This window comes from Pipra filicauda, unplaced genomic scaffold (genome assembly GCF_003945595.2).
Source record: "Pipra filicauda isolate LSUMZ 115617 unplaced genomic scaffold, ASM394559v2 scaffold400_size1120237_pilon, whole genome shotgun sequence".
Classification (NCBI taxonomy): domain Eukaryota; kingdom Metazoa; phylum Chordata; class Aves; order Passeriformes; family Pipridae; genus Pipra; species Pipra filicauda.
Window position 1 is genome coordinate 883,874 of NW_024104533.1, and position 24,800 is coordinate 908,673.

At 39.5% G+C, this 24,800-nt stretch overlaps 1 protein-coding gene across 1 annotated transcript in view; it reads right to left on the minus strand.

Annotated features, from left to right (window-relative positions):
* PKIA (cAMP-dependent protein kinase inhibitor alpha) overlaps nucleotides 1-21,895 on the minus strand; it is a 45,155-nt gene extending 23,260 nt beyond the window's left edge. Inside the window, exon 1 of the mRNA XM_027732688.2 lies at nucleotides 21,619-21,895. The gene's annotated coding sequence lies outside the window, so the exon portion shown is untranslated. The remainder of the gene's footprint in view (nucleotides 1-21,618) is intronic.
* Nucleotides 21,896-24,800: the final 2,905 nt, after the last annotated feature.

The following is a 24,800-nucleotide window of genomic DNA, read 5'->3' on the forward strand; positions in this document are numbered from 1 at the left end:
GTTTTCCCAGAGATACCACCATCCTGGCTGAGGGACTCAGCTGTGCCCTGCAGTAGGTCCATGGAACTGACTGGATCTGTGTGTGTCCAGCATAGGGCAGTCCTGGCCTCTCCTCACAAAGGCTGCCCCTGCAGCCACCTCACCGCCAACACCTACCCACCAACAAAATTCATATCTGTCAGAAGATAGTAAGTGGCTATAAATGACCATCAGAAGCACTTACTGTGCTTTCCAGTGTCTTCCTTAAACTCCACTAACTGCTGAGACGGCCCTTCTGTCTCTTTCTTTCACTTAAGACTGAAAAATCACAAACACGTGAGGATCTCATCCTTGGTATCTCGCAGCTGATAGGAGGCAGTCTCTTTCCAAGCGAAGGCTATGTGGTAAGCATGTTAACACCACAAGATAGATAAGGCGCTATTCTCTACTCACCAGCCTATACTATCACAGACCAAGAAGAACTCAGTGCTGTCAAAGATCATGATCACCGTAGTCATGACTGTCATAGACTCCAGAAGCAATGTGTTCTTCCCCAAGACTACAGCCCCTGTTTTACACGAGAGATGACAAGGAATCTTTTCTATGTTATTTTAAGTAACTTTACACAAGATCAGGTTTGACATTTTTAAGTTTCTGTACCAAGAAAGGTAGAAGAGGCATACATACCACCTTTTCAACCTTACAGACTACTTCCAAAAAGCATTCATTATAGAAACAAAATTACAAGTATTTTTCAAGATCACATCATATTATTCAGTTGAACTAATGCCTCTCAGAGAAGCAAGAACTGCCAAGAATGCAAGCACCTTCCAAGAGTTGACATGTTTGTTTGTGGATTTGTTCCAAGCATCAATTAGCTTGTTTATAAAGTAAATACTATACAAAAACGACAGGTAAAAAGAAGACACTTGCCCATATGCCAAGTGTGGGTGAATAATTACAGTTTATAGACAGTTGTATTCTCAGTTTCAGGTGACCAACATAAGATACTACAAAGGAATACATGCTTCAGAAATTATTATGAACCAATCAACTAGCAAACACAAGCCTCTTACCACTTCTGAAAATTTGACTTATCGTAACATTGAAAAGTAGGACACCACCCATGAAATTTGAAGAATGCAAACTTCAAGACCAACATTTGATGAAAAAAAAAACCCATGTAGATTTCAGCTAAGTCAGAAATCCATCCATACTGTAAAAAAAATTAAGGGAAGAAAGTGCTGGGAGAAGACAACCAACATTTTTCCTTTTACTACCAAGCAATTAATGCCCAAATTTTCTAACATGACTATTTACAACTGGATTAAAAGCTTCACTAAACATGTGCTTCACAGGCAACCTTTAGGTAAGTTAATTTTAACTTTTAGTGCAATATATTTGAAATTTGCCATCCCAACCATCAAAACTGATCTTTTTTACCCTTCCCGTTAACAAAATTTTCCATTGCTACTACATACCTTATACCTACAGGCTCCTCATGATCCAACAAAAACAGCACCAGTATTTTCAAACAAATAGCACTGATATTTGCACAGCAGATAACATTCCATATTTGTTTTCATCAGACGCCAATGAAATCAGAGCCAAACTAAAAATGGGAAGACAAGATGCATCTTCAGTCCAGAAAAGCTTTTCATCAGTCTGAATGAAACAACATTCACATAAGACACATCTTAAGTATACGATGCTCAGCCTCCAAGCCTTTCTGTTTTAAATCTTTCTTTCCAAAATGCTCCTCCTTCCCCTAAGCAACTTGATTGTTAACGCTTTGTCAGGAATATCTTTAAAGTATGACTTTCAGAATCAAGCAGTATTTTCTCCCTTTTGTATTTTACCACTTTTCTTGCTCAACCCCCAACGGGGATTATTCAAACATTAACACTTAAATATTAAAATCAACGACATTCAAAAAAAGTTACGTCATTAACTATAAAATATTCTAGAACAAGCAGCAGTCACAAGTATTGAGGCCATGTTGCTGAGAACACAGCTGCAATGGGCAGGGCACGTCTCCAGGATGAAGGACCACACTAAGATCTTGCTTTATGGTGAACTTGCCACCAGCTGCTGCAAGAGAGTAGCCCCGAAGAAAAGATACAAGGACTCCCTGAAACAACATCTCAGCCTTGGCCATATTGATCACCATAACTGGTCTGCTCTGGCCTCCAATCGGGACGTCTGGAGACACACCATCTATAACGCTGCTGATGCTTTTGAGAAAGCACACAGGATCACTCTTGAGGAGAAAAGACAACGCAGAAAGAATCGTGCCTTGCAGAATATACCACCTAAGGAGTCTTTCTGCTGTGCCTTTTGCAACCGGACGTGTCTATCTCGTATTGGCCTTTTTAGCCACCAGTGCGCTTGTAACAAACGTGGGTAGAGCCTTTCCCAAATCTTCGTTCGCGAAGCCCAGCCATGAATGAATTAAAGTTTAAACATGCAAAGCACTGAAAAATTAAAAGAAAAAAATCAAGAATCTGGAAGGTTAACTGAAATAGAAAACTATTTCCCCAGAGGTGACCTCTGGATGAAGATTCACGAACCCTGGACAACTGATTCCTGTGTGAAGCACTGCTGAATCTACATGTCTTGACATGTGTCCTCTCCTTTCCACAGAGCTATTTTGCATGTTGTCATTATTAGAATAACACATTTTTAACCAGACAGCAGCGATCTACATGTGACAAGATGTTTTTTGGGAATCAGTACAAATCTTTTAGCCATTTGAGTTGTATGCCAAATGAGGCAAACTTATGTGTAAAGACAAAGGGAATTTGGTTATTTGCCTGAAACTCCACATATATCACATTACATAATATGATGATTCTTAGGTTTATTAAGGCTATTTTAAAGTAAATCATCCTTTTGTTTGACCTACCTCAGGATACTATTTAAGGCACTACAAAAGCTAGTGGGTTCAACAGAAAGTAAAACCAAACTTAATCAAATTCTCCCCACAAAAAATAAATACAGAAGGATTTTTTTCATTTTCTTAAAAAATATACAACTGGACTGCTGAGAATGTGTAAAAGTATATGGATTCTCTGAGTCTGACAACTGAAAGAGGATATTATTTGAAGGCAAGATTAGGTGCTATGCCATCGTCATGACAAAAACAATAGCACAGAAAAGGCATTCACCATATTCACTTCATATAAGCAAAAAGAAGGGGGGTTGTTTATTTTTAAAAAACAAACAAAGTCCCCACACTCCCAGGAAAAACACAAGCACACCTCTTCCACTCACCACACACAAGACCAAACAAATGCCTCTTACCCAATAAGTTTAGTTGAAACATTTTCAGTAAACTTTCCAGTTAAATGACAACTTGAAGAAAAAAAACCAGAGAGACCACCACATGAAAAAAAAAAAACAGATAAGCTAAAGAAAACTAACCACCACATGTAATTTGATTAAATACAGCTTGTCATTACACTGCCAACAAAGGCAAGAGGTTTTAGTCTGATGATTAAGCGTGTAATCAAAGACTCCAATGAGTTCTAATGTTACCACATAAAGTTTTTATGAAGCTGCGCAGCATTATGTCCTTCAGATGTTTCAACAATAAACAATCAAGTATTTCAGAGCGAAACCATATGACTCAGATTTTTGCTCTGTTCAGCTTCATAGTATGTTCCTTCTTCTGCATTCTTTCTACTAATCTTGGGCACTCTAAAACAACAATAATAGCGCAGAGAAGCTGCAGAGACAGAACCATGCCTGGTGCTAGATAAGGAGAAGGTTCTTAGAAACAAAAGCCTGATGAGGTATATCTAGAAGAATAAGCAGCTTCAAGTCAGCTCACATGCTTCACCAATTACTCTCAGTATACTGTTATAAGGTCAAATATCTTTTTCCTTAAAACACACAGAGCCAAAGCCATGCTATGTCATAAGCCTATTTCTATTTGATGTAAAGAAGTCTCAAAAATATTGTGCTGATCATGGTTAACACCAAATAGATCAGTATAGAATCTAGGAGCTACAACCCTATGATAGTTTTGTTATAAGAAAGCAAGAATTATATATAGGTAAAAACAAAGTATAAACTATAATAGTGCATCATGAATAGACAAAAAAACTCTGTGCTCTATATAAAGCAATTACTTCATGTTAGGACACCAGCAACATTACCAGCAAATGTATTTTTTTTCTGAGAATCAGAAGTGTTTTCTCTACTCAGAATGAGTATTTTTCACTAACTTTCCTAAACAGGTCTGTGCAGAAAGACTTTGGGAGTTGTTGAAAGTGAATACACTTCAGGAGAGGAGGCTGCAAGGTCTCCTAGAATAATGTTGTCAATATTCCCAATGAAAAAAAAAACAACACAAGCCAAAAAAACCCCCAAACCAAAAAAAACTTCCCAAAAAAGCCCTGAACTTCTACACCTTTTTCTTGATTTCTGTTGTTTCTTGTGTCATCCCCCCAGTACAATATGAATGATACACCATTATTAATTTAAATTACTTTACTTCCCAGAGTTGCTTTATGTTTCACAGATTTCGGCATGTGATGAAGCTATTCTTGAATATCTTCCATGTGGGTGGGTTTTATACAAGGATAAATTTAGTTTGCAATGCCTGTTGTCACATATCTGTGTCTTTCTGCACCAGAGTGAGGTACATTAAACAACAGCAAACTCATTAATACCTAAATATGGAATTGCTTATTTGGTTTGCATCTCATTGTCTTAGTGAGATTTTTACTTCATGTGGCAGCATATGGAAAACAGAAGTAAACTCTTCACAAAAAAGACTGTGGTCAAGTCTTACAGGTTCAGGAGAAAAGCAGCTTGCCATTGCTCTATTCCACATGCAGAAGTTTGAGACCCATATCACCTTGGCACTTGAGCATTGCTCTGCTGCATTTGGACACTCTCTGGGGCAGGTGTAACTGAAGCTGTCTCTTGCATGATCTTAGGTCAGTTTACTCCTGTGAAATAAGCAGGAGTAACAGAATTGTGTGTGACAGAAAAGACTGTCTTACACACAATACTGAGAGCTAAGAGGACTTCCAGAACTGCTCATATGTTTTATTCCAGAGTCAATTAAAATCGACACACATAATCCAAGGAGCACGATCCAGAAGTGGAGGTTTCCTGGTCTTCAGCACACAGATCACAAGACTAAAGAGTCAGGCATCCTCTTGTCCACAAAAAGGCATGGGATCAGAAGGAAAACAAGAGTTGTGCTTGTACATGATAAATCAGTTTCAACATACCTTTTATAAGGGTGGTTCTGTCCTCCGCTTGGACATGGGTTTGGGTTTCTTGAGACTGAGGACAGTCTGGATTCCAGGTCTCCTCCTTCCTTGACATGAGGCTATTATGTGGTAAATGAGCAGTGAGATTCACTTCTTTCCTATCTCCACATAGAAGGTTTTTGAGTTACACTCAGAGTTAGGATTGAAAGATCTGTATGGGCACATCTAGTAGATCACCAGGTCTCTTTGAATCCCAGAAATACTTTGTCTGGAAGGGATATCTGGAGGCCATCAAGTCCAACAACCACTTGCTCAATGCTAGGCTAACCTCAAACTACTGTCTGGTTGCTCAGGAACTTCAAATGAATTTTTAGTTTCTCCAGGGCTGGAGGTTCCTCAGGCATTTTGTTGACCTGTACCAATGCTAAACCATTTTTTAAGTGAAAGATTTTCCTTTCATGTAGTTGGAATTTGCAACTTGTGACCACTGCCACTCATGCTTCTGTTGGAGACCTCCAAGACAAGTCTACATCATCTCCATAATCCCTCCTCAGGTAGTGCTGTTAAATCAAATCTCCTTGTAGTGTCTTCTCCATACTGAACAAACCCAGTTCCCATGGTCCCTGCTTGTACATCATGTGCTCCAGCCTCCAGTGCTTTCTGCGGCTTCCACTAAACTTGAGTTGGCAGGTCAATATATCCCTTTTGTAGCAGTGGTCCAAATGACTGTGATGGTACACTGCTGCCTCATTCGTAGCAAGTTTAGGATCAGAAAGTTCTAGTTATCAGATCTTAAAACAGCCTTAGGTGAGACAGACAATTAGTAAATACAAAGAGTCTGGCTAGCAGTTCTGGATGCTTATCATTTTTAAGTAAAATAGGAAAGATCAGAGTTTTGAATTCAGTCTCCTAAAAGGTACATGTAGTTCCCAGGTATTTTCTTGTCTCAAGAACCCAGTCTCACTGGAAGCACTGTAAAAGTGAAGGTTACTGGTTGTCAGAAACATTGTTTAATCCACAATTAGCAAGTGTAAAAAGTTGTTTCTATCAACACGTCACAGGTGAAATACAGTCCTGGACTGATGCACACAACTGAGTCTTGGCAAGACAATTTCCTGACATTAGGATGGCCTACTCTAAACTTGCTTGTTTCTGATATACAGCACAAGTAAATAAATATTTTCCTTTTAGTCACACATCTGCATAGAGTTTGTAAAATCAGATTTTAGCTTTCTACTTACTGGAGGCCAGACTTAGACTGAAGTGGATACTCCTTTGCATCCTGGTACAATGTAAAACACTAACATTAGAGGCCAAAGCCATTAACATACAAGGGATTAAACTATAACAGCAGTCCACAAAGAGTGAGTCTTCTAACTCTTCACAAGCAATCTGTCTTTTCAGCTGGTCTCAGGCAAAGACTACCTGCCTACCTGCTTAGAGGCGTGAGACTTCAGCAGACTGCCTGCATGAACCAGCACTGAAAGACCCAACTGTGAGAACAAGACAGCATGTTTTAAATTACAGTCTGTAATTAGGCACAGTAAAGGCCACCTACTCTTCTGGAGAAAGACCTGTTAATTACTTTGCTGCCTGCCTTCTGCTGCCATTTCTTGTCCTGAAGGACCAGCTGCCCTTTTCCTCTTACTCTTCCTTCTGCTCAGAGTCTATTCCCCCTTGGAAAAGGGGACCAATATCTTTCTGCCCCTCCACTCCCCATATACCAATATTCAATTAGGAACATACCCCTGGATATTTTTAAGCCCCAAACAGTGCTATAGATTGAGTAACCATACAGATTTGATTAATTAAGGTTGCAGAAAGTAGAAGTATAATCTGATACAAAATTAATGTAAAGTGTTCTCAGGATACCAGCTTTAATTAACTTTACTGGAGAATTTTCGCTGGCTGAATTCTCATCAGATTCTAGCTATACAGTCAAAAATATTTAATTTCTCAAGAGAAGATGAGGATTTGCATACTTAACTCCTAAACTCGCAAGAACACACATTCTCTGGCCTTGAGCTTGATGATAGCCGAAAGGCTGCTATATATTTTTCTTCTAACACATATATATATTCTATCTAATAAAGTCTTACATATATATCTTACCTGCAAGTTGGATAGCATACTACATGAGGCAGAACAATCTCCACTATAAACTGGTCCACAAGAAAGCCTTCAGAACACAGAGGTCAAGCAGGCATTGAAATAAGATTTTATTTTTTAAAAAAATGTTGATGTTGTAAAATAAAAAAGTAGTAAGAAATTGTATCTGTTAGCAGCATCTGGAAAAAATACTTAATAATGCATTTTTGTAGAGAAGTTTCCTCATATACTGCAATTATGAACTTTTAAAGCCTTTGTTTTTAAAATATGAATTTGTAAAAGAAGTTAGGAAAGAAAGAAGTAGATGTATAGTTAGAAACAATCACTCAGACATATGATCGGAGCCCAGAGTTGACCTTCATATTTGTCCTTTGAGAGAAAACAAAAAGAAAGGGGAGGGGTACAGGCACAGAGTGATCTGGAACTGCCAGAGAGTGAAGACAAAGGATTCTGCAAAGGCAACTCTCATACAGTGTTCTGGCTAGAAAACTGAAAAACAAGTAATTTATAAATTAGGAAGGTTTGGGTGCGGGCTTTTTTTTTTAATTGCTTTTTGGTGTGTTTGTTTTAAAGCTGCTTCTCTGAGATTCCTCAAAAGACCTTACTTATCTTACTCATTATAATTAGTGAGCCTTTTTTTTTTTTTTGCATTTCTTCATCTTGTGTTTCTCATGTCATTTTCAATAATTAATCTGAAAGACCCAGTCAGCATCCTCTGACTGCAACTGATACAAGAGGTTCTCTTCACGCTACTAGATAACATGGATATAGCACAGCTGGCAGTCCTCTGCTTTCACAGCAGTCAAGTCTTCATTGTATCTACTACAAGAGGAGTAGGAAAGATAATGGGACATTAAGCTGCCCTCTTGATTTTTAGGCAACATGCTGACGTCTGGGAGAATCTTACTCTGTTGTAGATGGAACAAGGCACTCTAATGGAGAACAGCCTGTACCAAAGTTTAGAACGCAAAAAGACAAATAAAACAAAGTTCGTATTGTTCCGTACAAACAAAGTAGAAAGAACCAAACACACAAAGTAATGATGAGGAATTAACGGGGTGTAAAACATTTAAAGGAGGCAAACAAAGTGATGAGTCATATGGAAATAAACAGAAATGCCCAGTTTCAGTGTTTCAACAGTTTGATAGCTTTCCAGCAATAAAGTGATCATTTTTGTGGATTTCATACATAAATTTGCAATGAACAGGATTGTAGATGCATTACATGTAAACAGTCAAAAAAGCACTAGTCATGCAGGTCTTTTAGATGGTCTGGGAAAACTCAATCTGCTTTGTGCTGCCTTTGAATTCATCTAACAAACATGCTTAGTGAGCCTTATAAAGGTATTTTAAGGTACTGTTGACAAATTTGCTATATTTAAACATTCTGACTACCAACACTTTTGAACAAGTAAACTTAGTTTGCATGTCCTTGGTTTCAGAGTTTTATTTTAAGAGAAGGTAAGTTATCAACAGGAAAATAATTTTTTCCATTGGTAAAAAATGGAAGCTATATGAAATTTCGTAGCTCTCCAGATATCCATGGCTCTTTAGATCACTTCATAATTCTGTTTTTACTTTCTGCTGCAGGAAAAATTTCCCTCTTGCTTTTATTTCTTGGTATAGAGGGAGGCCAGGGAGGAGACTGAAAGGTAAGGGAACACACTTCGCAATACTGCAAACCAGTGCAGAGACAGAGCAAGACAGGGAAAAGCAGATCTTCCCCTTCAAACAGATACTTGTTGGTATTTTCTGAAGAGATAAGACTCTTAACTATTCCATCTTTTAGGAATCTTTTCACAGTGAACACTGAAGCAGGTGTTTACAGTCTGGGCCAGTACTGATCTAAACGCCACCACGAACTTTTTGGGAAGCCATTCATCACACATATATGACAAAAAAGCTGCAGAGTGTAAGACATAGGTATGCTGAATGATGCTGAAACCGTGTACATGGAATATGTGTTTGCCTGGCATATGCGAAATAGCATTACAGTTTTCACCGAGTAAGATACACTATTAAGCCTATTACTTTCAGTCAAACTTGTAACCTTCAAAATATGTCAAGGTCTCCTTGACAGGATCTTTTTTTCATTATCAGTGACTTGCATTAATTATAATCCTGTGCTTTAAAGCTACACATGCAAAGTTATATAGTTTTTCCTACTGTTTTGCCTGGGATTCATCAGATCAATAAACCTTGGTAACTAACTCATTACGTTTTTATTTTTTTATAAAAGATATTATTTAAGCTTCCTTCTGACTCCTGCAATTTCCTTGGTATTCCAAAATACTTGAGTGAAGAGTACAGAAGCATTGAAGAAGGAATGGTGAACAGTTTAAATTAAATCTGAGTGACACTGTTGGTTTTTATATGCAAGTTGTACCCAACAATGCGGGACAAATAAATTCCACTCTTTTTGGTAGCTTATATATACACACAGTAAGAGAAACAGAGTAGAAAACTGGTCACAGATGCCATTTGAAGATGAGAAGGATTTCACAAAAGTTCCACAGAAAAAAAATGGATTTCATCAGAGGCTTGTAGAAAAATCTCCCTTGAAGATAAAAACCCTTTCTTGTCTATGTCTTCTCCTAGGAAGCTTGAAGGAAGGAGTCAAAAGTATTTCAGCTACGAGATGAAGTTTCTTTTCAAGAAGGCACTTCAAGTAGTAAAGACTATAGATGACAATTTGGTTAACCACTTTCTTTCTGAAATGGGTTATTTGAAGTAACAGAATTTTAGCTCCCTCAAGGCACCTGGCAGAAAGCTTACATGTTGAGACAAGCCTCACGTGTAAATATGTATTTTTTCTTCAGCTTCAGATAAATGGGAAAGCACCAAGCACCTTCTCTTCCAAGCAATTGTGGAAATAAAAATTACTTGTCAAAACAGGTGTTTTCAGCACAAAACTAGAGCTAAACCGTATACTGCCTGATAGATCCTGATGGGGTTGCTCCAGTAAACAAAAGGGGTTGAGGTATTGCTCAGTGCAGACAACAGAGTAGCTTTTGTCACTTTTAAAATGAGAAGAAATTAAAAAAAAAAATTCTTACCTGTAGAAAAAGCAGCAAAACATGCCAGTCAGTGAGACCAAAAAAGAGATTCTGGTTATGTTAAAGTTGCATATTTCACAAGTACTTGCAGACTTGTCATGATTAAATGTCAGGATGAGACCTAGGCATTCCCATTCTCCGCATCATCATTCCAGTTTCCATGGAAAGAACATGCACATTGTGCACAGTCCAAGTAAGTGTGCTGTGGATTATCCAAGTGCAGATGGTGAGGCACTCAGCTTGGCATTTTAGAGCTTATTCCAATCTTGGTTTATTCCTCTTGGGTTCAGAGACAAAAGGATTTCCAGAAGACAACAAAGGATCCTTAGGAGTAACTGGTTATTGTCAGATACAGTTGTGTGCAGATTTCCCAGGTGAAACCAAGTAAATGATTACAAAAGCCAGAATGTGTTTTCATCAAGTTTTACATGAAGCTCTGGAAGCAACAGTAAATATGGAAAGAGAAATACAAAGAGAAAGTAACCTGCTTTTTTCTGCTTTGGTTAGCTTTTGAGCAATCAAGTACTTGAAGGAATAAAGCTCGAATTAACTTATGAATAGCTAGGCCTTTCAGTTAACAGACAAGCCAGCATTCAGCAAGGCCTTGCATGCAATCTTCTTTATTTATAGAAGATGGATACATGGATACTGACTTCAACTATTTCTCGCTCTCAGATGTCATCCATGCCACCTTAAATAATCAAAAATTCTGGTCAAATATGGCTAAAACCACGCTCAAGGGTAGAAGAAAACAGATTCTTTTCGCATACAGCTGATTATGGGCAGGTAAATAACAGCCACTTCAACAATTTTTCTTTATTCCTAATAGGCCTCTATTCTACTTGATCACTTGTAAACTCAAGACCTCTGATTCAACGCTTTCAGTAGCTGAAAGGATTTGAAAAATCTTCTTTTCTGATTCCCATTTTACATGTTAACTTCCCACAATTAATGACTCTTTCTTTAGCTGCTTTTAGCTTTCAAAGGCTGCTCTTGCATGGAATAAACCCTTTGCTTCACCATTTAATCCTACTGAATCTTTTCAAGCTTTCCTGAATACTTTCTCATTTAGTGATACATCAAGTTAGATATAAAGAGCCTTCAAGCCCAGTGTAAGATTTTGGCTTTCAGTGAGCTGGCTAGTTGGAGAGAAGAACATGAACCTATGAGAAAGACAAAACAAAAACCTCAACACAGAAGCCTTTGTTCCTTAGTTTTTAAGAAGTCTTTATACCCAAACTATAAGATAGAATCCCTTAGCTAATACCAAAATACACACATATGCAGAAAAGGAAAAGTTCAGACTAGAGATCACGGCTACCTTTACTTCAAGTTACTCAAATTTTGCTATTACTGATCTTTGTAAAAGCAATTACTCTCTCACTCATGTTGGTCTCACACTCGTTAGTTCCACAGAGATGGCACTTTATATGGAGGAGGAGGGAAAAACTCAGCCACTGGACAAACAACTGCCATATCAACATTAGTATGAGTATACAATTAAGTTTTTAGTTCTTATATCTGACTTATGCAGAAAGACACACACTAGATCCACCCTCCCATTCTTCTGGTGACATTTAACTCCTATTTAACTTCTTTCCAACCTGTCCACATCTATGTCCTTTCTTACACAAGAATCTCTTAAAAGAGAGGACCCTTGGTGACAAAATAAAAGTCTAGTATTTTGGCCACTGTTATCAGAATGATAATTATTTTATAAATTAGCACTATATAGGAAGAATCAACCAAATTAGAGTGCTAAATTATGACTTCTCTTGGATTTCACATCACACACAGAAAAACATATGCAGAAAGTAAAACTACTGAAAGTATCTACAACTGTTACTATGAAAACCACGTTACTCCAAAATATTTCTGCTTTCCTTGACAAGGCTTTCAAACGCATTCAGAGAACAGAGATAAATTAGAACACTTCACTGAAATTACTGCTCTATGAGCAGAACAGGAATACTTCAGAAAGGGGGATGGGAAGTTGAAATTTCTTCAAGAGAAGAAATGGCAGATATGATTAAGTAAGTGTTCAAGAAGAGTGTCACAGAAGGAATATCAGCTGAAAGACACATACCACAGGAAAGCTTCCACTGTTTTCAACAGCTTGAACAGAGAAAAGACAGTCAAATTAGCTAAAAATCTGGCCTGCCTCAACAGCAACCACATCAAAGAAGAGTCAGGTAAACTAAGAGGCTTCTAATATTTTCTAAACAACATTAAAATCCCCTACTGGGAAATAGCATCTAACCCACACTAATTCCCAGATCAAGTTTTGACTTGTTCAGAAGAACAAGTTGGCACACATCAACAATGCACAAAAATACTTGGCAACAGCTTAACAGTCGTATATCAAACTGTTCTAGTCCCCAGCAGTATTCACAGACATTGTTTAACTTAAAGCAAAGGTTGCAACTCTGATCCTGCTGATAGCCATTTCATAAAAGAAAAAAAAACAACCCAAACCCAAACTCAGAAACTTGTTACCAAAATTCATACAAGAATAGAATTATGAAAGATGATACTGAAGAGCAGCCCTGAGAGGAAAGTGTAATGAATCCCTATTAAACACAAAGACAACTGCTCCTCTCAAAAGGAGCTGGATAGGAGAGCTTACTTGACAAAAACATGCTTGGACACCAAAATGAGATGCTCAGGTGCTGCCTTAGGCTCAAAGCATACACAGTGTTCAGCAATTGACTCAGATTATGTAGTCTGGAAAGCAGAGGAAACTTGGAACGTTTTTGTCACCTTTTTTCCCCTCCCACTGCAGTAGGAAATTAAAGCAACATACCACCACAGGAAGATAGGCAGTCATTTGGATGCTGACCCCAGAACAGTGCTAAAGTTTTCTTCTTACTAGAATTCTGCCTTGTAGTTTGCTTAAGAAATCATATGCATTTGTTTAAGGTATGCAACCTGTTAATCTCCAAATAAACGTTCAAGACAGTAGTTAAGAAATACTGTACTACCAGGAGAGACACAACTATAAACTCAAAAATTTTACACTACAAAATTCAGTAAAAGAAAAAAAAAATGCTTGCAAAACTTGCAAGAGGGGAACCAATCCATAGCTTAGCCAGACCAAGAATGCTAGAAGAGGATGGAAGAAGAGAAATGCTAGCAAAGAGTGGACTTGGAGAACCTAATACACTTAAACAAAATATATTTGCATAGTGTGTTGTCCCACTGGAAACACTGCTTAAGAAGCAGAGCAGCAGTCTGTAACGGATGAATGGACTTCAAAAATTGCTTCTATGAGGCACAAAAGTGAAAGGAAAGAGAATTTTCTGCTTGGAAGGAAATAGCACGGTTCAGCGTGCTGCAGCAGTCATCAGAAATCAGTACCTTTTTCTGGAGATTTGCATAAATAATTCTGATCTGCAGTCTTATCAGCTATATAACTGCGGGAAAACAATGTTTAAATAACAGCTTTCATCCCTTACTTCCAAATGTTGCCAATGAAAATGGAAGTGCTGAAAAACATTTTGAGATCTTCCATGATGAAAGGTGCTACATAAATAATACATTTCTCCAGTATCTGAAAAAAGAGGATAGCAAAAATGTTTCTCCTTGCTCTTTGGTCTCCACAGCAATTGCATAACTGTGCAGAGTGTACAACTGAAAAGTATCTTCCAGTGTGACAATTAGCTAATGCATCATTCCATGCAAAACACCTTCATGCAATTTCTTCCTTAAATGCTAATGAAATCATTCCCCATTATTACCTTATATTAAAAGCCTACTGTCACATGAACGTGTAATGAATACGAAAGTATCAGTGAGGAAGTGATGTTACATGCTTAAATTTCTTATCCAGCATCTGTGTTCCTCCGGGCACAGGGCTATCATGTTCATCTTCTATAAATAGCCATTCAAACTTGATCTGTTCCGGAGACGCTTTGTGCACGTGTTGGGGATGCATGAAGGCTTTGCACCTGTTTTTCACCATGTATCATTGATTTTGATTTTGTAAAATTGAGGAGAATATTGCCATTGCCCCAGCCAGGCCTTAGTAGTACCACATGAAGTACAGATACAAAAATTAGACTTTAAAAGGACACGTAGCAGTGCTGGCATTATTTTTGCATAATGTCACTTAGAGTGAATGACACTGGCATTGTACAATTCTTGCTGCCATCCAACAAATCAACACCTGAACTCTCTGCAGGCAAATAAACACATGGGGACAAAGCCTCTAGATATTCAGGATAACTTGGGGAACTCCCTATTCAAGACAAATATTTTGCTTGGAAAAGGTTTTGGTGTTTATAAACATTAGTACCCTGTATGTAAACAAATATACAATAAAATGGGCTTATTTCACTAACAAAAAGCTGTAGTTCCCTTAGGCTTTAGAGGCATGCTGTAATCCATTTCGATAAGCTATGTCTCTCTCTCAAGTCATACAGCTTCTATATTTATGCAGACTCCATTCACATCTCCTATCACGCTTTGACTCCATGAGACCTTACAAATAACAGTTACTTAAAATGCAGCAGTCTATTTTTAGGTTTGGGTTTCTTTTTTTTAAATAAAAGTGTTTCACATCATGTCTGCCTTTTAGAGTCTGAATTATTTTCACATGCTCCAATTCTTATATGCATTATCAAATCCTATTCTCTTTTATTTTCTGCTTGCTATGTCTGAGCTCACAAACATTAGCTCAACTCAGTAAAGCTGCCATCATCCAACGATTTTAAAACAAGAGTAACACAAAACAAAGGTAGGGTTTATGACTGATTCTCTGTTGCTCTCTAAGGCCACACACTGTATTTTGTTCTTTCTTACATTTAAAATATTCATTTTTGATATCCAGCTATCAACTTTTATGTCTCTTGCTAATGGCATCAGTTCCTTGCAGTCATACAAACATATTATTTTACTGATCCTACAATGAAAACTAATCTAACAGGGGCACAAGAGATCAGTCCAATTGAAAAAGTAATTAGTAACTGGAAAAATATGCATAGTGAAAAAAATGGAAAAGAAATGGCATATAAATAGAAATTATTATGCTACTAAATAGAGTTCTTAAATTCTGACCACTGCACAGCAGATAAATTTTCTGGAAGCATACAAAAAAGTGACAAAGAATGAATCGGATATGAAACAGCCTATATATGCAGAAAGAGTGAACAGAGGAAGATGTTCTTGAGGAAGAAGAATGTGACAGAAATATGTGAAAACTTGACTCCTGAGAAACTGAAAAGGAAACAATTGTTTAACATTACTTGCATCATGACAATTAAAAAGGCCCTCTATTAAACCATTAGGTAACAAATTTTAAGCGAAAACAAAGAGACTTACTTCCTTACACTCCACATGCAGTGAATCATATAACTGCCAAAGGATACTGTGGAGCCTGTGAACAGAAATCAGATCAACCAAACATGCAACGAGGAAACGATGCCTCCTGCAATTAAACATAATAATGCAAACACTGCTTTATGCTCGTGGAACTCCTAATCAATGCTGAGCACCAAACACTGGGAGACTGTATCAAAGGATGATTACTCCATCTAATTTATTCATTACTTCTCTAAGCATCCTTTATTGGAATTTTGCCAGCCATCTCATTTTAATAGCAGATTTATATTCTCACAGGCTACATCTATAATATGCCACAGAGTTTTTCTATTGAATAAGAAGAGATTTTTACCCACCCTATACAGTTTGAACAGGCATCTGACAGTCACCGTTCTAGTATGAACAGCTATAATTTAATTTATTTGCAAAGCTAAACACAAACAATCAGTGCCATCTGTCATGTACCACAGGAAAAAAAGTAAATTCTTCATATATATTTCATATTTAAAAAAAAAAAAAAATCACAAAAAGTCCAAACCCACTTGTCCTACTAGTTACTAGGAGCTTTTGCTAAATTAAATGAGACATGTCTTTTGTTCCTTTTTTCCGTTGTATATTTTTTCAGTGTATAATAGTGTTTTCTTGGAATTCACTAGCAACATGCAGATATCAAGAAATTTCTGTGCCTCAAGCAAGCACCAAGGGAAAGTTGAAAGCAGCAGACTCTGTTTAACTGACTGTGCTTTCAAACTTAAAGTGAACTGTCACTTAACTTTAGTCAAGAATTTTTCTTGGTCTACCTGTGGATAGATTATTTCAAAGGAGAAATACATTTTTAACTTCCACTTTGACTGGGTTAGACAAAAAAAATAAAAAAACAATTCAAAGAAAAATGTAGAGAGTTGCAGATCAGACATATTAGACAGAACTCTCAAAATTTTTTGAAAGCAAAGGTGAGAATCCAAGTGACTGATGAGATTGAACAAAGAAAACCAGGAGTTGGTGGAACATTTATTTACTTAAACTTAGTTTAGTCAGTTTAAAACTGACTTTCCCACTAAAAAAAGAAAAAGATAGATATATATAGAGATATATGTCTCTCTCTATAGATATATATAGATATATATATCTCATATATTAGGAGACACTCTTGGCCAAGGCTCAAGTACTGTAGTTATTACTTTCCCTTGCTTTGAAATGCAAAAACTCTGCTATTGAGCCTTGGCCTGATCATCAGCTGAACTCGAGACTTATGAATGTAGAGAATCTGCGCTCACGATTTTTGAAGTTCTCCAGGTTGATTAGCTATCCAAACGGCAGCATTTTCACAGAACAACTTGTAAAGGATTCAGTGACAGCTCTCTTAATAAGCATCACGGCTTTGACTCTTCTGTGAGGTTTACCTCTCTCCTACCTACTAACAATCAGCAAGTGAAGTCAAGATGCTGAACAGGAACCAATTTAAGGCTGCTGCTGAAGTAATAATATCCTTTACCAATATGATCCGCAGTATTTTAAGTGAGGTTTAACATGTACTATAAACAGTATCATGGAAGGGCCATTAATAAGCATCTGTGCTATTCTAAAACAACAGGTGGTGAGATCATTTCACCAAAGTTATGTGCTCACCATATGTGTAAGTAGAAATCCTGTAGGAGGTAGAAGGCAAATGAGTGAGTAGTTAGCAAATATATATATTATATAATATATAAAATTATATGGATATATTAAGATCTATATGATCTCATTAAAACTGCAGCACATTTTACGGGCTAGCTAACAGCTGCCAAGATAACTTTGATATACCTCTGGATCTTCTGGAATAGTGCTATAACAAAGATGTGACTCAAAAGGCAATAAAAGTAAGAGAAACTAAGATTGGATGTTGGTATTAGACCTATTTGCCTATCACATTTGATGAATTACTGGGACATTAGTGCAGAAAGGATGCATAAATGTGCAGAGACAAGGCACTTGCTATAAAAGCTAGGTCAAATTCCCTATGAATCCTGTAAAGGCAAAGAACAGCAATATAGAAAATTTTTAAATTCACTTTAATAAAGGTTAGAAAACAACCTAAATTCTGCTAGAGAAAACTACACACTAGCTAACACGGAAATTCTTCCACTGCAGCTCTTCTTCAGAGTTCATGTTTTATACTTGGTTCAGCCAGAGAAGAAGGGCAGAGATACCTTGGAATCAATTTACAATCACAGAAACACGGCCAGTTCAGAAATGCAGCATATCTTCAGTATGTCAGGGAAGACAAAACCCTTACTGGTGCTACCATAAGAATTAAATTGAAAAAAACCCCAAATTTTTTGGTCTGGCTGGGACATTTGCACCAACTGTCCTATGAGAGTCCATTTTGTGTTATTTTCTCCTCTGATAAGATTATATTTAAAGACTGGGACATGTACTGGAAACATACAGTTCTAGTACAATCAGATTGTTTTGTTTTATAATATTGTCTTAATAGAGTAATTTTATAAGACTATACAATATGAAGACTTCCTCAAAGCTAAGCTCTCAATGCATCATGAAAGCAATACAAATAAATGGATTCATGCTTGTGTTCCTGTTACATGCAATCTCCTTCAAGGGAAAGGCTTAAATCAGCCTGCTGTTGCAAGAAGCATATGCAAACTCTGCACTTCTATTTCCATATTTCATAGTAAACTCAGGGGCTCGTTACCTGGGTTGTGAAGTGCTGACTTACTTGACTACATCAAATTCAAGATAAAAAGATAATCAATGCCCGTCTTGTTCCCACCACTAATATATTATAAATGAATAAAACTCTTATCTTAGAGTTTATCAAGCTCTCCTTAATGATTGCTACCTTTGCAGTTGACTGGGTACTCACATCAAGATCTTCTATTGACAATAATTAGTTCAACATGCAATCCATTTGCACAGTAGAAGACAAAGTTTCAGTTTATGCCCGGCATTTATTTTTCAGATGGAAATTTCTTCTCTCCTAGAAATGCTAGGTATGCACAAGAAGTAAATTTGGAAAGTGTCAATGCATTGGTTTTTCAAAAGAATAAACGGCATCACTACTGTTGAAATACTGTTGATTGTTTGTACATGCTAAAGTACACAGTTCTAAGTTCATATTTGAATATTTGTCCCCTTACACCCTGTTCAAGCTTTTCTTCAAGGAATTCTTAAACTTGAAAAAATAATCCAACTAAAAGCCCAGTAACAACATCACTGAAAAATTATATGCTTACTCTGAAATATAGTTATTTCAGTTAATTCAAACAGCACTCAGAAACACAAGCTTTAAATATTCTCATAATAATAGAAAATATATTTAACTGAATTGTTCCATTTCAGCCCGTGGAAAGGACAAGTGAAATAAAACCTCTTCAAGTGCATTCAAGGTCACTGGGTTTTCCAGTTTGTTCTCCTAAGGAAACAAGCTCTATGCAAACATACCCATATGGCCCCCACTCATAAAACTGGGCAAATGAACCTCCTGTTTCAAAGGCTGACTTGCGGCCTAGAAATCTCAAAGATAATTAAGCTCTTCCAAATTTGAAGAACTAACCCAGATGAAGTGTTCCAAAACAGCAGAACCTCTGAGGAAAAGGCAACTAAATCTCAGCTGCTATCCAGTCTGTCTAGCACCAACCAGCTGGCCAACTAGGCTGTTCTTCCAGTCAACAGGGCTGTTGCCCCAGATCAACCACAATAAAGATGCTTTTCTCTGCTTGGCAGAGTTATGAAAGTTACAGTAACAGAAGGAGGAAGAAGAGTTCTAGGAGAGAAATCTGTAGGAAGTGGATTTACACTAGTTACACCATTTAACGAAATTCACATTGATAATTAAGTACATATTTTTCCTATGGATACGTGCACATTACACCATTTGCCTTTGGAGGACACAAGATAAAAACAAAAAGTAATTCAAATTTGCAGTATGGCTCTTCACCAATTAATCCTTGACACCATGTTGTTTTTAAAAAATGTTACCAGTCTTTTGAAATATTATTTAGGTTTGCCAAGAAGCACAAAGAGCTAAATTTACTAGGATAATATAGTGTCAACATTAGTGAGTACTCATACTACCCTGTGTTTGCAACAATTGATCAGGTGGCCATTCAGTGAAGCAATTGGCTTATATCAAATGGGTGGACTAATATGCGAAGCATCTGAACCCAGCTAAATGGTTTCTTTTTTCAACAACACACAAGTAGAGAAGAAATCAGCCAATGACTACGACATTTCAACCACTGAGACAGTCAGCCATGCTCTATTTTAGAAAGGAAAAAACAGTAGAAATGTCCTAACCAACACTTTCAAGTGTTTTACAGGAACAAAATAAATGCTGGTAGATGAAAGATACAGGATTGACAAAATGAGATTTTTTTTCTAGCCTGAAATACATGCATTGGATATGCCATGATGCGCTTAAAGCAACAAGCCTTACAGGGTCGTAGTTAATGACCGTTCTTCAGGGCAAGACTTGCTTGTTGGACTGATTTCTGACACTGCAATTCATCACTCGCTCTTTGTTTCAGCCTTGTGAAGCCTCAATTGTCTTTTATACACATTTTCTGTCTCTGTAGCCATCATTCGTCTTCTGCACACCCAGCAACACTATTGAGGCAAATACATGTATTTAAACATCTTCCCAGAAATAATGACAACAAACCAAGCAACTCCATTACCTCCCTTAGTACTACTTCTATCATTAGCACCATGATCAGAGCCTTCAACCAAGAATCCCACAACTGTCTGAGCTTCTCTGTGAACACGTAGGGTTCCTTTAAGATGAACATACAGGTAAATTGACATCGAATAAAATAACCTTCAGCTTCCAGTACCCTGCTTCCTTTTTCATTAAGAAGAGATTAATAGTTTACTTCCCAGAGACATTCACTGTTTTCATTTCCAAACCACACAGATCTATTAACCATTACAACCGCAGATAGTGCTTATTCTAATGATCTCCCTCTGCACACCAACCCTAGCCTCCTGTACTGCCATATCTGCTTCAGGGCAAGCTTTTCTTCTTAGAAAACAAATTAAAAAAAAAAATAGCCCGGGCAGATTTTTTTCTCTTCTACTCAATTCAAAAACACTTTTGATGTTGAGACCTGTGTACGTACCACAAACAATGAGCAACGTCAACAGCCAACCTACAATTTGAATGCCCTCTTATTTTTTCCACTTCTACAGATGATATGGTGAAAGAGAAACTCATTAATTCTTCCATATAACAAACATTCATCTGAATTTTGCTACTATTTTGTTTATCACGAATCGTGTGCTGAATGATAAAAACGGAAAAAGAAAAAAACCACACAACTCTCCGAAAAAGTCAACAGAATCCATTTTGGTGTAAGGGCTGCTTCTCCAACTTCTACACTCTTTAGTTTCCTGCGAAGCGACTTCCAAATGCAGGTCTGTACATGAGACGACATCCTTTTTTGCTTCTGTTCTCCTGAAATCCTTCTGCCCTAAGATGTCTTCCCCGTCACCCGTCACTCGAGGAATGCACATCGAGTCGAGGAGAGCCCGGGGGAGCCCGGGGCGCAGTCCCGCACCTGCCGCAGTGCTCACAGCGCTCCCGCCCTCGCCCCCGTCCTGTGCTGCGCCACTGACAAAATGCCCCTCGGCCGCGCCATCCCTTCTGACACGGGCACCGGGAGCAGCCCGGGCCGCTCAGCGGGGGCTGGCACGGGGCCACCGCACATCCTGGCAACGAAAGATAAAACGCAACACTGTGGAGCTTCGGAGAGAGCAGCCTCGCCGGTTTTGGAGGGAACCGCGGGAGAAGGCAGGAGAGGGAAAGAGAAGGAAGCTCGGCGGGCCAGCACAGCCCCAGCCCGTGCCAGCGCTGGGCAGCCGGGCGGGCCAGAGCGTTCCCCCTGGCCAGGCAGCGCCGCAGCCCCCGCGCCCGCAGCTCCCGCTCACCTTTCAGCGACCGGCTCAGCGCATCTTCCTCCCTCCCTCCCGCAGCGGCTGCTGGTGGCGGCCCAGAGCCCCTGGGCTCTGCGGGTGCCCGGTGCTGTTCCTTCCTCGGCTGGCAGCAGCTCCCGCTGTCACTTCACCCCCACATCCCGACGCCGCCGGCAGCTGCTGCTGCTCCTAAATTCACGGCGCTCCGGCGGCATGAAGTCATCCTCCCCGCCCCCTCCCCGGGCCGCCGCACTCCGCTCCCGCCGCGGGGGGGTAGGCGGCCCCGCTGCCCGGCCGCCCGAGCGCCGCGGGGCCCTGGCGCTGCACCCGCACGGGAGCGGCCGGGGCTCCCGAGGGAACGCACGTGCCCGGCTGCCCGGGAGGCTGCGGGGGCGGCACTTTCCCCCGGCGCTTGGCGGCGGGTCGGGGATCCCTCCCCGGGCACGGCGGCGGGATGGGCCACTCCGCCCCCCTCAGCCCTCCCCTCCGTGGAGTCCCCTCCGCGGGCCGTGGGGAGCGCGGCGCTGCCGCCCGGCTGGTGGGACTGTGTCTCCCGGTCGCGCCGCCAGCCCGCCCGGCCGTACCGGGCTGAGCGGCGGGGAACGCGGGAGGGCAGCGCTGCAAGGCCGAAGGAGAGCCTCCCCCGGGAGAGCCGTGTGCCTGTCTCACTGTTCGAAGGAAAATCCGCTGTAATCGCTCGTGCTCGTGTGTGGGCACCCAGCTCCCACTCTCACCTCCCGGCCTCAGGGCGCGCCAGCACTCGCAGCCCGCGCCCCTAAAAAATGCAGCGCTCCCGGGGTGGGGGGGGGGGGGGGGGGGGGGAGGGGAGTTCCTCTGGCAGCAGCTCCTGCTCTGTGCTTGGAAGGGGAGAACAGAGGAAGGGCACTGTGCTGTGTTCAAGGTCGCATGGGCATGCTTCTCCCTTACCAAGGGCGTCCTGATATTTCTGAGACCCAACAGTAGGCACCATGTCTATTTTTGTTGTTCAGAGAGTGCTATGCACGTACTGAGTAACTGACAGGGCTCATAAAGAAGGCTGGATTCCTATCACAGTTTACAATCCCAGGACCCATCCCATGTGCAGGACAAGCACAGCTATGTTGCTGCATAAATAACACCAGGCAGTGAGTTCAGATAGATAATACATGTCACCAGTGCATGTCAGATCACTGTAGTCTAAGAGCCCTTCATATTTTATGAGCAACGAAGAGTTGTGTCTAGTCAAGACAAGTCATGCTGGACAAGCTCCCGGAAAAATCAAACACTGGAGTTTCCAAGGTGCTGTGCCAGCTTAATTGACCTGGTGGTCAAGTGGTGACTCAGCAAGGTTTTGGAGTTGACCCAAATCGGAAGTGTTGATGATTTCCATGGTGGTAAGGTCTGAAACAAAAAGAGCTGTTTCGATGGCCTGGGTATAGATAGAACGGTTGTCTGTAGTGGTAGAGGGAAGCAGAAAAAGGGAGAAGAATCTCATTAAGGTGTAGTCCTTAATCGCAGTCTCTCAGAAGAAATATAAAAACTCTGAGCCTAAGTTCCTCTTTGGAAATTCATTATGTTTATTTTTATAACGGTTATGGTAAGGCTTTTCACCTTAGTCCTACTAAGGACTGTGCTGTTTTGGGCTGCCTCTGCTTGCTTCCTGCCTTGAACCTCTTCTGCTGATTGGCATTGCAGACCTGGCAGCAACTCAACAATGATATTTAATTTCAGGAGACAGTGTGTTAGATTAGGTGATTAAAGGGTCATCTCCACACGCACAGAGGAACCAAGAGGCACTTGGGCAGGCAGGAGAGCCCAGTCAGAGAAAGGGAGTCCCTGCCCAACCCTTTCCAGGGAAGCCTCAGCCCCATAAAGCTGGGGGAACACCCAGCAGCCAACCGAAAATCTCCATGTATCACCTCACAGACTGAGGGTGTTAACTACCTAGGGGCATAGGACACATAATCGGAAGAACATTTTGGGCTTGTTAAAGGTTAGCATGGGATGTTTAGAGCAAGAGTCAAAGGCAGGAAAAGAAAGGAATTGAGATGATATGGGAATTAACAAGTGTGAGAAAATAGTGGGAGGTAAGATAAGGAGGTAAATAGGGCTAGTCCCGTGTAAACAAACTGCTGGTCAGTAGGCTTGTCTGGCTATGCCCTGCACCTGATCAGCCCAGTCTCTCCTAGACTAGACTATATATCTAAATCTTACTGTGTCAGAGGTCTCCCTGTTCTATATGTGTGTCTCGGTATGGGGTGCAAGTGCCAGCAGCAAGAGTCACACTTCAGGTTACAGTTATCCATGCCAGAGAGGAGGTCAGGATTTCACCGTTCCTGTCATTTGTGTTTGCTTGAGTGTTTCTGTCTACACTGATCTGTGTGGTTGGCCATGTGTATATTTATATAAATATATTTGTGTATACGTACACTGTGTGTGTGTGCTTGTTAGGAATGTGTGTGCCTGTTAGGAGTATGTGTTCAGACTTGCTATTGACTAGACCTAGGAAAATGTTGCTATGGCAGCCTCTCTTCTGTTGGGCTATATGGTTCAGCAACTCATAACACAATCCACTAAATGATCAGCATACTAGAAAATCCTTCATCTGTTAAAAAGCAAGAATGATTATTATTAATTATTATTATTTCCTTGGTAGCAGTACATTCCAAACTCAAGAAAAGCAAATACTCTTTGCCCGAAAGTTTTAATTAGTACTATTCAATATACATAATTGCTAAAAACAAGGAAGAACATATGGGTAAGACACCTATAGGATTTTATTTTAATAGAAAAATGTATAGGTGTTCATCATTTAGCAACATTCACAGAGCCTGTTCTACACAGAGAATATAATATTTGATTTAGTAATTATGGATTCAATCAGTTTAAAATGAATGCCAATATAAATTGATTGAAATCTAAGTACTTCAGCTTTAAAAAGGTATGCTGTCAGGAAAATAGAAGGAAATTGTGAAATCTGTTGAACTTCTGAATATGGTGAAAGTCTGGAAATTTCTTTAATAAATGAGAAGAACGTTGTATAAAGAGGACTCAGTATTTATCTGCAAAAGGAGTGACTTAAACTAGACAGTAGAAATAGGAGGAGGAGAAAGCTGAGGCTTAGAGCTAAGAAATAGAAAGGATGAGATTTGCCAACTTTCAAATTAAAGTAGATGGTTAAAAAAAATAATAAATAATAAAAGGTGCATCACTTGTAA